Here is a 15,097-nt window from a genome sequence, read left to right on the forward strand (position 1 = left end):
TTTGAATAAATCCCACAAACCAACTCACAAACCAGAAACGTGCGTGTGTGGATGCTTAACAGAAATACTCTCGATACTAGATCAATAACCCTAACTTATCTATCATTGAAACAATCAAAAATTTATAAACAGAATAGACAATAAACACATTATGACTCACAATACCTCCTTTCTACTAGAGTTATACAAGGATTCACACTATTATTGAACACATAGCAAAGATGCTTATTTGATCGTACAATGAATGAGGTCCCAAAAGACTTATACAATAATACCCATGTAGCGAGCGTTAGGTTAGCGGATCCCAGACTATAAAAGCCTTAGGTCACTAGGCACAAAGTCCCCTAGAACTTAATAACTCGAGTATTAAAGAGCTCACTCTTGATCAATTATGCATAAACACATACTTTTTTCTTTCTTTTTTTTCTTTTTTTTCTTTTTTTTCCCTTTTTTTCAACAATTTCTGAATGAGTGTGTTTCGCTCCATCTCATTCAACCCTAGACTACTCATAAAAATATGAGCCGGCTACTAGCCATTTGACGCCTAGCCTTACAACAACTAGCAATGAAATCCAAGTTTTTCTCCAGATAAAAAAAAATCAGTGTTTTTACGTCATTACGAGAATATCACAAATTCTAAATATAACCAAGTGATTAAATCTCAACAACAAACAAGTATGATCATGATCTAGATCAAAAGCAACCCTATAAGACTTTGTGAAAATATTTATTTCTGGCATGCAAATCAATTCATTAAGACTTAAACATCCCTTTATTCCTCATCACCACACTCAAATCAACATCAACTTATCCAATATCATAGTTCATCTTAAGGGATCATGCTAAATATGCATGCAAATGCAACTATATGAAATTGCATAAAAACAAACAAATATGTCCTAAATGAACAGTCATACAAAAATATGAATGAACTACAACTAAACATGCAACATGAATCTATATGAATCTATATGGACACACACTACTAATCCTTACATTATCACCCCCAAACTTAAAATTTTATATGTCCTCATTGAAGGCAATAATAAGGATTTCAGGCATACCTAGTCGTCGGAAAGATCACCCTCTTCGGGTGGAGGATCAGGTGGCCAATCAACCTCACCACTAGTGTCTCGAAAAATAGTACCGAAAGCGTGTGTCAAATCTTCAGCAAGATGACGGTGAATGTCGTGCATGGCCTCCATACACCTAATTACTCGCCTGTACTGCTCGTCACCAACACCAGTCCGATCAACTACCTGCTGTACATGAGAAGAACCCTCTATAGGCACTGGAGGATTCGTTCGGCTACCCTCTACATCATCAAAGATATATCCCAACCCCTTGTCAGGGGGTACACCTAAGAATGAATAACTCAAGTGATTTGGTAGTGGGTTGAGCTCAAGTGTAGGAGCATCTTCAATAGACGACTCGAGACGATCCTGAGAAATTTTCAGCTCTGCTAACCCAAGAGAATCGAATGGCACATCCAACTTCCTCTTCCACAGAGGTGCATTCAAAACCTGAATTTGCTCTACTTTAAAGCACTCCTCTTTAGCTGTGGGTAATTTTATTTCCTTGAACACATTGAAAGTGACCTTCTGATCATGAACATTCATTGTAAGCTCTCCTTTCTGCACATCGATCATAGTTCGGCCTGTAGCCAAGAATGGTCTTCCCAAGATAATGGGAATCTTCTTATCTTCCTCGAAATCAAGAATTACAAAGTCAGCAGGGAAGAAGAGTTTATCCACCTTGACCAAGACATCCTCCACTATACCTCGTGGATAAGCGATGGAACGGTCAGCTAGTTGCAATGACATGTATGTTAGTTTCGGCTCAGGCAGACCAAGCTTCTTGAAGATAGATAAGGGCATCAGATTGATGCTAGCTCCTAAATCACATAAACACTTATCGAACGACAAGTTTCCGATGGTGCAAGGAATAGTGAAGCTTCCAGGATCTTTAAGCTTCGGAGGCAACTTCTGTTGCAGCACAACACTGCATTCCTCCGTTAGAGCAACGGTCTCTAAGTCATCGAGCTTCACTTTCTGAGAGAGAATACCTTTCATAAACCTCGCATAGCTAGGCATCTGTTCAAGAGCTTCAGCGACAGGTATGTTGATATGAAGTTTCTTGAACACCTCCAGAAACTTCTCAAACTGCTTATCCAGCTTTTTCTTCTGCAGCCTCTTAGGAAAAGGAGGTGGAGGATAGATCTGTTTCTCCCCTGTATTACTCTCAGGAGGAGTGTGTTCCACAGTAGTCTTCCTTGGTTCCACCTCTACTTCCTTATGCACATCTTCTTCAGCCAAAACTTCAGATTCTGGAACTTGAGACTTTTCAGGCTCTTCGTCTTGCTGAACTTGGGGGCTTGCGACCTTTCCAGACCTTAAGGTGATGGCGTTCACCTGTTCTTCAACTTCCCTCTTGCCTGGATTTGTTTCTGTATCACTAGGAACCGTTCCTGGTGGTCGATTCAATAAGGCATTAGCAATTTGCCCTATTTGGTTCTCCAGATTCTGGATAGAAACAGCCTGGCTTTGGCATATAAGAGCCTGGTTTTTGTACATAAGCCTCAACTCCTCCAATTCAGATTTTTCATTCGAAGATAGACCTGCATCATTAGTTTGTTGTTGAAATTGGAGTTGTTGTCTTGGTGTAAATTGTTGCTGAAAACCAGGAGGGTTAAATAGCTTATTTGCAAACTGCTGGAATGGCTGTTGCATCGCATTCTGATTGTTGCTCCAGCTGAAGTTAGGATGATTCCAGTTGTCAGGATAATAAGTGGCAGGAACTGGATGTTGCGATCTCTGAAAGTTGCTCACAAACTGAGCTGAGTCACTAGATATAGCGCATTGCTCTGTCGCATGCGGACCTGCACACAACTCATAAACACTGGTTATCTGCTTAACACCATAGTTAACCAGAGAATCGATCTTCATAGACAATGCCTTTAGTTGAGCAGTGATAGCCGTAGCTGTATCCACCTCAAGAACTCCTGCTACCTTGCCCTGTGGACATCTCTGGGTTGGATACTGATATTCATTAGCAGCCATCAGTTCAATTAGATCATAAGCTTCCTCACAGCTCTTTGCACATAATGCTCCGCCTGATGCTGCATCGAGCATGGGTCTAGACTGTGCTCCCAACCCATTGTAAAAACAAGTGATGATCATCCAATCAGGAATTCCATGATGAGGACACTTCCTAAGCATCTCCTTGTAGCGCTCCCAAGCTTCACTTAGCGATTCTCCCGTTTGCTGCGCAAATTGAGTAATAGCATTCCTGAGTGCAGCTGTCTTCGCCATAGGGAAGAATTTAGTAAGAAACTTCTGAGCAAGATCTTCCCAAGTAGTAATCGAACCAGCTGGTAGAGAGTGTAACCAGCTCTTAGCCTTGTCCTTCAGAGAGAATGGCAACAGTCTCAGCTTCACAACATCTTCAGAAACACCGTTGAACTTGAAGGTGTCGCATATTTCAATGAAATCCCTAATGTGTGTATTGGGATCTTCTGTTGGAGAACCCCCAAACTGGACTGAAGTCTGTACCCATTGAATTATGCCGGGCTTGATCTCAAAGGTATTAGATGTGATAGCTGGCCGGACAATACTAGATTGAATGTCATTGATCTTGGGTTGAGAAAAATCCATCAAGGCTTTCTTTCGTGCTGCTGGATCTCCCATTGTAATGAGTACCTGAAACACAAACAAATAAACCGTGAAAGTAAAAGAATCCGAGTCAGTGAACTTTAACGACCACTGATGACAAGCACATAAACTAAAAATTAACACCGAGTCCCCGGCAGCGGCGCCAAAAACTTGTTAGGGCGAAAACACGCGCTAATATTCACGCAAGTATACGCGTTCGCAAGTAGTATAAGATATAAATCAGATTCGTTCCCACGGAGACTGGTTTAGGTTAAGTTCAATTTATGCACCTATGCAACAATGTATGGTTATCGCTCAATGCTAAGACAAATAAAAAATTGGGTTTTTATTAAACTAAGAGATTATACTAAATAACATTAACTAAGAGAATTGAGGTTGAATTACTATATATGATAAACATGGGATTCTAACTTCATTACTACTCCATTCAATAGCCTTATTGTTCTTAACCTTAGCATGTGATGGTGAGGACACTAATCAGATAACACGAAACTGATAAACGCCAACTTTCGTTGCACGAGTACCATTCTACCAAACATCCACAAAAGAGATAGAAGCTGAATAGGCACCAATTATATTGAGACCCTATATGTCTATAGAATTTGACAACATAACGGTTTAAGAACAAGTTATCTATCTTGATTACATAGAGCAAGTAAAACGGCTAGAGTTACCTACGAATCATGCATACACATACATGAACCTATGCTAGCATGGCAAGTTCTAAACCTCTATATTCACTGTCGCTTCAATAGAGATTAACACGCTATCTTATATGTTAGCTACGCACATAAGACGAATAAGCACAACCAATACTAGGATATCAATCAATCACCATACACCAAGATATCGAAACAAATTAACTATTGAAATCCATAAGTAAATCCGCTAGAATCCCATGACAATGATTAGCCCATAATTAAACTCATCGTCACCATGGGTTCCAATGAAAGCATGGTATAAACAAGGTCTTAATAAACTAAATAATAATCAAAGTACGAATAAACGAGATCTAGGTTCAACAAGAACGAAAACGAGCATCCAAAGTTATAACTAATTCAAAGAATCACAAGTTGAAAACAAGATCTTCTTTTTCGGAGTTGTTCTGTGCTTCTAGGTCTTCTCCTTGGTATCCCAATCTTCCCGGATGATGAAAACCCTTTTTTTTAAGTATATATACGCCCCTAGTGGACCTGGACCCTTAAAATCGTCAAATTCTACTCAAAAAAGAATTTTTCAGCGAAATCAGCGACCAGCCGCCTCCTGAGCGGGCGCTCAGCTCTCTGAGCGGGCGCTCAGCTCTGCTGAGCGGGCGCTCAGCTACTGACTGGAAAAATATTCTGATGAATCTTGTTTTGACCATAACTTGAGTTCTACTCGTCAAAATTAGGCGATTCAACTGCCCACGCGAAGCTATTGAGATTCTCTACAACTTGACAATGGCCTTGGCTTCCAATTCTGATCACTTTTCATCATATTTCCTTTAAAAGCTCTTTTCTTCATTTAACTGATACCTGAAATGCATTAACACAAAAACACATCAAAATACCAACAACTTGAGTCCAAAACACCAATTTAAGCTTGTAATAAAGTATTCCAAGTGGATATAAAATCCACTTATCAGATGACCATGTCTCCATATGTAGATTCCTCAACTCTAACTATAGGAGTGAAGGACCCATTCTTGAGAATCTGAATGTATAGTGGATTGGCCATCCTGACAAACAGCATCATTTTCTTCTTACATAGAGTGTAGTTAGTTTTATCAAAAGTAGGGATTTTAATGCTACTAATTTTCTGTGTATTCATTCTTCCAAGATCTTGAATCTGTTTACTTTCAAATTTTTCTCTAATACCACTCGTTAGGTAATGAATAACACACAGGGGGGTGAATGTGTTTTTATGTTTTTGAGCTTTTCTTGATTTGTTTATGGTGGTGAACAAAGTAAATTAAATCTTGTAGTGAAATGTATTAACACTGAAATTAAGCATCTAACAATAAAAAACACAGATCTTTAAAAACTCACTTAATTTTATATTAAAATTAAGAATGTCTTACTACAAAATTTCTAGGCTCTTTGATAATAAAGAGCTTAGCTATTTCCTTGGGAGAATACAAAAATACTGATCTAAATTGTTACAACTAAACAAAGCATCTAGTATTTACTTTATAGAATAGTAAAAATTGGTTATTACACAGCATGCAACAACATGTACTAAACCCTATTTTTGGATAATCAAATATTTCTATTTCTGACTTACTGTATCTTTGCTAATCTTGCACGCCTGTGACTTTACTTTGTCAGTTAATCTTGGCCCTTGATCTTGTATTCTTCAAGCTGCTTTTGTAGACTTGTCAATCCAACTGATTAGATTGTTTGTTGCTTGATAATCTTGCATATTGAACTGCTCTGTATTTTGTACTTTGAATTTTACCTCGAGATATCCAATTTTATATATAGAGAACTTAAAATCTCGATAAGTATATTGGCTTATCGAGATCTCATCACTCCACAGTGTTTTGAGATAAGAGAATTTGGCTTTTCGAGATCTCACATCTTCATGTCTTCACTTTGACTTATCGATAACTCTGAGTTCTCTAATGACAAATAGACTTATCGATACCTCAGAGTTCTCTAGTGAAGAAATGACTTGTCGATATCTCCAATCTTCATGTCTTAAATTTTCCTTGTCGATATCTCTGAGTTCTCTAATAGCTTTTCCTGACTTGTCGATAAGTCATTCTAGAGTCTCGAATGACTTCTCTATTATACTTAATCTGTTACTTGTAGAGAACTTGACTTGGAATATTTTTCTCAAAACAGATTTATTCAACTTCAAGCTTCCTCACAATCCTTCTGAGGCATGATCTTTTTGATCTTCTTCCAGATATAATTCTTAGGCTTGATACTGTTTACATAAAAAGACTCCAGTCTGCCCTTGAACATTTTTACAAACTTAAGAATTACAATACATAATGAAAACATAGATTATCATGCAACTTACTTAGGGTTGTCAATTTGACTTAGTCTTGTTATTGTACAAGCATGTTTTGCACAACATTTTATTTTATCACGGATTAATAGTTTACATGTTTTTGATTTAACCCCAAGGCTTTGATCAACATTTTACATTATTGTATTTGAACTCAAAAAATGTTACATCAAATTCAACTAATATAATGGGAGATGAAGAGAGATACAGTTAACGGTAAGAAATTTCAAAATCGAAACTACAGCATCTATGAACGGAGTTCGGGCAGAAGAAATCAAGGGAATAAGAAGAAGGATGAAGAAGGAGAATCAATAATTAAAGATTTTGTATCAGCTAATAAGGATATAGTGGATTAGAAGGTCATGGATAATTTTTTCATGGGAGATAAACAAGTTGTAACGGAAGTTCTAAATCAAATTTATTGGAGAAGCCTTAAAATCAGGGGAGGTTTTGAATGGAAATAGAGGGAGAAGATAAGTTTGGAGATGGAATGTTCTTCACAAGTAAAAACATATGTTGAGGTTACAACGATAAAGAAACCTGAGAAAATCAAAATAGATAGTGGTTCTAAGGAGCCAGAGGTGGAAAAGTTTATAAGCAAAAAGTCAGCAAAGAAAAGGGCGAGTGGAATTTGGTTCAGAATCGGAAGTATAAGAAAGGAAAGATGACTAAATAAAAGATGGATAAATCGGAGGAAGGTAACTTTACAATCTTTCTTCATGGTATTCCTGATCGAGTAACTGCAAAAGAAGTATGGAACTGTTTTAGGAATACAAGTAAAATATTAGATATAGTTTTACCTAAGAAAAAGGACAAGAATAATATAAAATTTGGGGTTCATAAAGACTGTTTCTGAGTTGGAAGTTGGGGTAATTATGTTACTTGAAAAAGAAAATGGTGGTTTAGCGTCCAAAATAAGAATGACCATTAATGAAAAAGTTGGAGGAAAGAGAGAAAGAGTAGGGATTAATGAAAGGAAGTTAGATCAAGCAAAAAGCTGTTTTGGGGTAATTAGTGATAGATCTAAGGGTCGAGAAGATATTGGGAAAAAAATGAGTATTGGAAAGGAAAAAAAAAGATTTAGGGGTGGAGATGTTTGAGTATATTGAAGCAAGATTAGTTGATGCGGAAGTGGATCTATCAGTGTTTGAAATTTAGATTCCTTAGATACTGACTTCTTCTTTGTAACAGTTTTGGCTTTAGGCTTTGAAATCTTTGACTTTACTTCTATCTTCTCTTTGCTTTAAGCTTCTTGTCAGCAGTTCCAATAACTTGTGATCTGAGAGATCTTTCATCTTTCGCCTGACTGATTTCCCTTATAACTATACCTCTGGTCGGTCTGTTAAAAGGATCATCTTCATAAAGTACTTGAGAAATAACAACAATATCGACATTTGATGTCTTTATAGAATTCTTGAAGTCTTCCTCCATTTGCCTTAGTTGTTCAAGATCAACTTCAGGATTTACTTTTGCAAATATTCTTCTACTCACCTCAGAGTCAAATAATTGAATCTTTGGATCCTTGTAGAACATAGTTGTTTTTCTTCCTTTAACTTTCAGAGTTTGAAGATATTGACTTGCTTCAGCACCAGATTCTCTCTACAGGATACCTTGGTCTTCATCAGCAGCAGTTGTGACTTGTGAAGATTGTTTCATTTTAGTAGTCACAATCAAATCTTCAACTCTTCTTTCATTCCTCTTACTTTCTCCTCCTTGTCTAGACTGAAATCTAGTGATTGCTTTTGATGAACCACTAACTCCAACTAGCTCTTCACCTCTTCTCCTTTTTCTTTCCTTCTTTCCCCCTTATTACCTCCATCAGGATTTTCATCATCAGTACTTGTCAATGTCAGCTGCTTGCATTTAGATTTAATAATTTTCTCCCCCTTTTTGGCATCGTCACCAAGCAGTAGAGAAAGAATCAGCTCCATTGAATTCTGTACTTCTATAAGTTGATCAGACATTTGAGTTTGTTTAGCTTCCAATAGGGCTTGACTGGCTTCAATTGTAGTTTGTCTGGCAACTATTGGTGAAATTTGTTTCTGAATTTCCTAATGAGTAGTCAGCTTTGAAGCAATCATGATTCTTTGATCTAATTGATTTGAGTAGTAGTTGCTTCATGAGCTGTGTGTAAGGATCTGACAAATAAAGTTGATGCTTTCAGTTGATTCAGCACATCAGGATTTGTAATCTTCTGTTCTGCTTTTTCCAGATGTGCAACAACTTATGTTCTGGAAATAGGATATGTATCATCTTTCCAATGAGCATTCCAGAGATTATCACAATAATCCTGCTTCTTCTTAGCATCTAACTCTTTCATTTTCTGTTGTCTCACATGCATAGGCATATCTTCATGGAAGAAAAGATCATCCTTATGATCTAAAATAGCATTAGAAATATTAGCTTATTCACCGTCATTAGATTCTTCAACAACAACTGGATTTTGCACTAATTGCTGAACTTTATCACCAGCTTCGGCATGTAGAATAGAATGAGAAATTGGTGCAGTATATGATCCAGTAGCTTCAGAAGCTTCCACACCTACAACAATTAACTCCACATCTTCAAGTATTATAGATAAATGAATTGGAGCTTCAAAATTAACTTCCAGGACCTCAGTTCCTGTAGAATGTTTTGGTGATTCTGAAATGTATGAAACTTTATGAATGGATTGTTGTGCTACTACATCTTCAGCAACAACAGGGATTTCCTTAGGTGATGGAAAAGTAGAGTAAATGGACTGTTTTTCAACAAAAACAGGGATTATCTCATGTGATGGAATAGTAGAATGTATGGACTGCAAGAAAGTATCAATACTTAGACTTGCAGGGAGATTAATAGCCTTTGGTACATCAGAGTTTTCCTGAGATTTAATAGACTGTTTTTCAGCATCTGTTCCTTTAGTGCTCTGAGCACCTGCAAATATAGAGCAAATAAAACTGAATCTCTCTATTCTTTTACAGTAGTCTCACTACTCCTCACACCACACATCTCATGACTTTTGATAGTCAAAGTTTCCTCACAAAGATTACTAAATCCTATCTCTCATCTACCTCTCCTTTTTTCAGGAAGGATCATGCCTCTCTTAAATTCTGTTTTTCTCTCAATCTTTTCACACCTCTCACAGAAAAAGGCTCAAAACGATTGTCCTATGGAAATAAGAGGTGGCTAAAGAATGGTGATCTGTGATCAAACAACTAGAGGTAGTCCTTAAATAAGGTCTAGAAATAATCATGCCAACAAGATTTATATCATGAAAAATATAATAAATGCCGAAATAACTAAATCAGTATTAAAAATAAATGTTGATAAAATAATAACAGTATTTATACCTTGTGAATCTGAAGATGTAGATTATGTGCGAACATTCAGTCGTGGTACTGATAAAATATCAGTAGACAGTTGAGACGGATGAACTCTGCCATCAGCATCAATAATAAGAGTCACTAAAGCAGGAGTAAGGCTTGCATTGAAACTTTGATGCAATGGTTCTTGTGTAGCTGAAGAAGCAGGAGTTGCTGGATGCCTTTGACAACCAGGTTCTTGTGTACTCTTCTCCACAATTACAGTAATAGACTCCTGAGCAGTTTCAATCAGAGGCTCTTGTTCTTCAATATCTGATGCACCACTTTGAGGTGCAGGTTCTTGTGGGATTGGATCAGAAGATGTAGCTGTTGTACCCCTTTGAGATACAAGTTCTTATATGTTAGATCTAGGAAAAAGTCCTTTCCTTTGCATCCTCTTGACAGTAGCTTCTACTTGCTCATGAGAGACTTCCCTCTCTCTCTCTCTCTTGTGATATTGCATGACTGGAGTTTCAGACAGCTCTACAAGTGCCTCAGCAGTAGTCTGGATGTCAGAATTTAGATTTGATGCACCCTCTATCTCCATAGCAATTTCATGTTTAAGCTTGAGCAAGTGTTGATTGTAATAGGCTTTGACCAATCTTCTTTTCTTTGGTCTGGGATTTACATTAGTATCAACAGCTGTGTCTTTTTCAGTTGATGGAACAACTGATTTTGGAGAAGAATCAGACGAAAGGTTTGGAAATCTGGAAGATAAGGTAGCATTGTCCTCATCTGAATCTGATTCTAATCCAGCATGTAAAAGTTTCCTCTTTACAATTTCTGAAGGTTTTGAAGAATAAGGAACTTGAGATGCTTCATCTTTGACTTAGTTATAGCAGAATTTGTAGCTCTTTTTACCAAATCTTTATTTCGTTTTACAAAAAGTGTCTTTTGAGAGAGACCTGAGTTGACTTCTGTTTGATATTGTTCTGGTGGATGAGTTTATGTTTGAGTTGTTGTGCTGAGGTGAGCTACAGGGGGGTTTCCAATGGTGATTTCTTGCAGCTTAGCACTTTGTCTGTTAAGAAAACCATAAGTCTCGGGAAGCCTTGCTAAAAACAAGTTTCTTGCAACTAATGATAACCTCAAAGGAGCTAAATTCAACCGATTTTCATCTTGTGAAATTAAGTCGAATAAAGCCCTTTTTGTCAACTTAAACACTAACACTATTTGATTAGAGGGGATAGGGGTATTAGGAAAACAAGCATTGAAAATCAACTGACAGAATCTAGCATAATATACTATATTTCTATCAGCATTTATCCTATCACCAATAAAAGAGAGAACTACTCTACCATAATCATAATGTGAACCATGAATTAGAGAGTACCCTATCTGCTGTGTCATAATGGGCAAGGCATCAAAATTTGAAGATTCGTTGTTGAAAGCCTTTGTGATGGAATCAACGAAGAAATTCCATTCCTTCCTTAGCCCATTCCTTTTTAATTGACCAAGGTTCTTCAAATCCTTTTCATAGCCAATCTCAGTAAAGAATCTCCTCATCTCAATATCACCTACCAGTCTTGAGTAGGAGGTATGAGTAGGCAACTGTAATGCATCCCTTACAGTTTGAGGAGTTACAATCCTTGTTGTATTGTCAAATTCAAATATAAGGCTTGGAGATCCATTAGCTCCTCCATCATCAAATACTCCAGTCTCCAGATAGCAAGCACCTGGTCACCAGAGATTGTGGGTGGAGCTGTGAGAGCAAACCCAATCTCACTATATCTAAGAAAGTCCTGAAAAATGTGAAAATCAACTTTCACGTTGTTGTTAGACAGGATAGCTGAATAGTTGTTAGTCACAAACTTTGCACCACCATAATCAAATGGTTTAGAAGCAGCAGGTGAAGTCATGGTTAATTTTTCAAGAAATATTTATGAACAGTATTTAGGGTTTCAGAGTTTACAATTTTGAGAAGGGTAAAGTAGCGGAGAGAAGATAACGAAGATAAGTAAAGCATCATCTAAAATCAAAATTGATTTTATACAACACTTTTCTCCACTAATTTAGTCACGTTCAGTTTAATAAGACACGTGGAGATATACGATTGACTTAAAAAGTAATCATGTAAAAGGGTGTTACTGTATGCACAATTCCCAAGAATAAAGTTATGCATTAAAAGAACATGTTCCAAATCCTTACTCAATGGTAAACACCTGTAATCATGAAAAATTTCTCATCTGAGGCGAACTTCAACCTTGTAATTACAATGCTGATTTAAATAATATTTTCAGTAAAATAGTCAATCAAAGTTTGACCATTAACAACATGTAATCACAACTATCAGGATTTATCAACTACTGACATAAACTATTAGTCAAAGCAAGTTTAACTAATAACAGAACATGTAAGCATAATCAGTAGTTCAACATGTAATTTTTCACATAAGATCATTTATCACAATTTGCATGTTATCATGGTATCAACATTTAGCATAATAATCAGTATCTACCAAGTACTGACACATAATAAGATACCATGCTTCAAAAATATCAGCAGACTTAATTATCAGAGTTTGAGAATTATCCTGATATCATTCCCAATTCATTCACCAATCTTGTGAATGTAGCTTCACAGAGAGGCTTGGTGAATATATATGCTACTTGCTAATCTGTTGGAACAAAGACCATCTCCACTGTACCAGCTTCCACATGTTCCCTTATGAAATGGTACCTGATGCTGATGTGCTTAGTCATTAAATGTTTCACTGGATTTCCTGTCATTGAAATAGCACTTTGATTATCGTAATATATAGGAATATAAGAATAGTCTAACCCATAATCCAGCAGCTGATTCTTCATCCATAGAATCTGAGCATAACAGCTTCCTGCATCAATGTATTTTGCTTCTGCAGTTGATGTGGAAATTGACTTTTGTTTCTTGGTATACCAAGAAACCAATCTGCCACCAAGGAATTGGAAGCTTCCAGAAGTGTTTTTCCTGTTTATTTTGCATCCTACAAAATCAACATCTGAAAATCCAATTAGCTTAAAGTCTGAATCTCTAGGATACCATAATCCCAGATTCATGGTGCATTTGAGATACTTAAAAATTCTTTTCACAGCTAATAGATGAGGTTCTCTAGGGTCATCTTGGAACCTTGCACAAAGACAGGTAGCATACACGATATCAGGTCTACTAGCAGTCAAATATAGGAGTGAGCCAATCATACCTCTGTAGTTAGTTATATCTACTAAATAACAAGTATTTAAATCTAACTTGGTTGTAGTGGCCATGGGAGTTGATGCAGTTGAGCAGTCTTGCATTCCAAATCTTTTGAGTAAATTCGTGGTATATTTGGATTGATTTATGAAGATTCCTTCATCAGTCTGTTTAACTTGTAACCCCAGAAAGTAACTCAATTCTCCCACCATACTCATTTGATACCTGAACTGCATTAACTTTGCAAATCTCTCACAGAGTTTATCATTAGTAGATCCAAAAATGATATCATCAACATATATATGTATTAGTAACAAGTCCTTACCATGGTATTTATAAAAGAGAGTGTTATCAATTGTACCTCTTGTGAAACCACTTTCTAGCAGAAATAGAGAAAGTATTTCATATCAGGCCCTTGGAGCTTGCTTCAGTCCATAATATGCGTTATCCAGTAAGTAGACATGATATGGATACTTTGGATCAATGAACCCTGGAGGTTGTTCAACATAAACATTCTCTTCAAGTTCTCTATTTATAAATGCACTCTTCACATCCATTTGGAACACCTTAAACTTTTTGTGAGCAGCATAGGCAATAAAGATTCTTATTGCCTATAGCCTTACAACTGGAGCAAATGTCTCATCATAATCAATGTCTTCTTGTTGTGAGTAACCCTTTGCAACCAGTCTTGTTTTATTCCTTGTGATAACTTTGTCCTTTGGCTTCTCTTCAACCTTGAGTGCAACTGGTTTAGTAACTTTGTCCTTTGGCTTCTCTTCAACCTTGAGTGCAACTGGTTTAGATTTTGATCCTGGCCTCGTGCTTCTTTGCTCCATCTCTAGTTCATGAGTTTTCAGAACTCCATAGATCTCATCTAGAGGTGTGATGTCAAGTTGATAGTTATCCCTTATTGATGTGACTTTAAAGTCCTACTTTTCAGGGAGAGCAAGTAGGAACTTCAAGTTTTAATCCTCCAAATCGTATTCTTTGTTGACAAGGGATAAGTCATTCAGCAACTTCTGAAATATGTCATAGATCTCAGTTAAGGAGTCATTGTCCCTTGAGTCAAAGTGATCATATTCTTGAGTAAGTAATGTCCCCCTGTTCTTCTTGATAGCAGTTGTACCTTGACACTTTACTTCTAAAGCATCCCATATCTCTTTTGTTGTCTTACATCCAATGACTCTATTGGACATAACACTATCAATACTGTTGTGCAGGATATGCTAACCATAGCATCCTTCATGATAGATGAGATATCTTCAGGAGAGTAGTCCTTCTTGTCTCTGTCTATCATCTTCTCTGGTTCTCATGTCAGCGAAACAACTACCTTCATTCGTCTATGAGGATCATCATAGATCCTTCTTAGGTATTCAGGATCCGTGGCTTCCAAGCACATGGCCATCCTGACTTTCCAGATTGGATATTCATGTATCTTCAGGATAGACACCTTGATTACTTCATACCTACTCATGTTGTTGCTTACCTGTGATGTGGCTAGGGGTGGTGGTTTCGGATTATGTGTCTCTTCTTCTTTGTCTCCCATTGTAGATTGATTTTCAGATATTAAACTCTTTTTATGTTAATAGCAAGCTCTGATACCAATTGTTAGGTCCTTAATCATCTTTAGATGGGGGGGGAATACAGTTAATACAATCTATTCGACAAAACTTCGACATAATCAACAGTTTTTATATTAACTGATAAAAACTTATTACAAACGTACTCTCTCGAAAGGATGAACAATTATCCTTGAGAGCTTCTATGTTATCCGAAAGATATAACAATGTCGCAATGCATATAGAATGAACCTAATTTGTACTTTATATAGAGCACAACTACACAATGTATCAGGAATCCTATTCTATCAACAATAAGGAAACCTAAAAAATTGCTTCTGAGATAAAGTCCTTCACCGCC

General features: G+C 36.9%; 1 non-coding gene across 1 annotated transcript; it reads left to right on the forward strand.

Moving 5' to 3' along the window:
* The first annotated feature begins 3,189 nt into the window (after window positions 1-3,189).
* LOC141675378 (small nucleolar RNA R71) lies at window positions 3,190-3,296 on the forward strand. Its single transcript, XR_012556034.1, has one exon. It is a non-coding gene; the product is annotated as a small nucleolar RNA R71 (small nucleolar RNA).
* The last annotated feature ends 11,801 nt before the right edge of the window (window positions 3,297-15,097 follow it).

Source organism: Apium graveolens, chromosome 7 (assembly GCF_009905375.1).
Source record: "Apium graveolens cultivar Ventura chromosome 7, ASM990537v1, whole genome shotgun sequence".
Lineage (NCBI taxonomy): Eukaryota > Viridiplantae > Streptophyta > Magnoliopsida > Apiales > Apiaceae > Apium > Apium graveolens.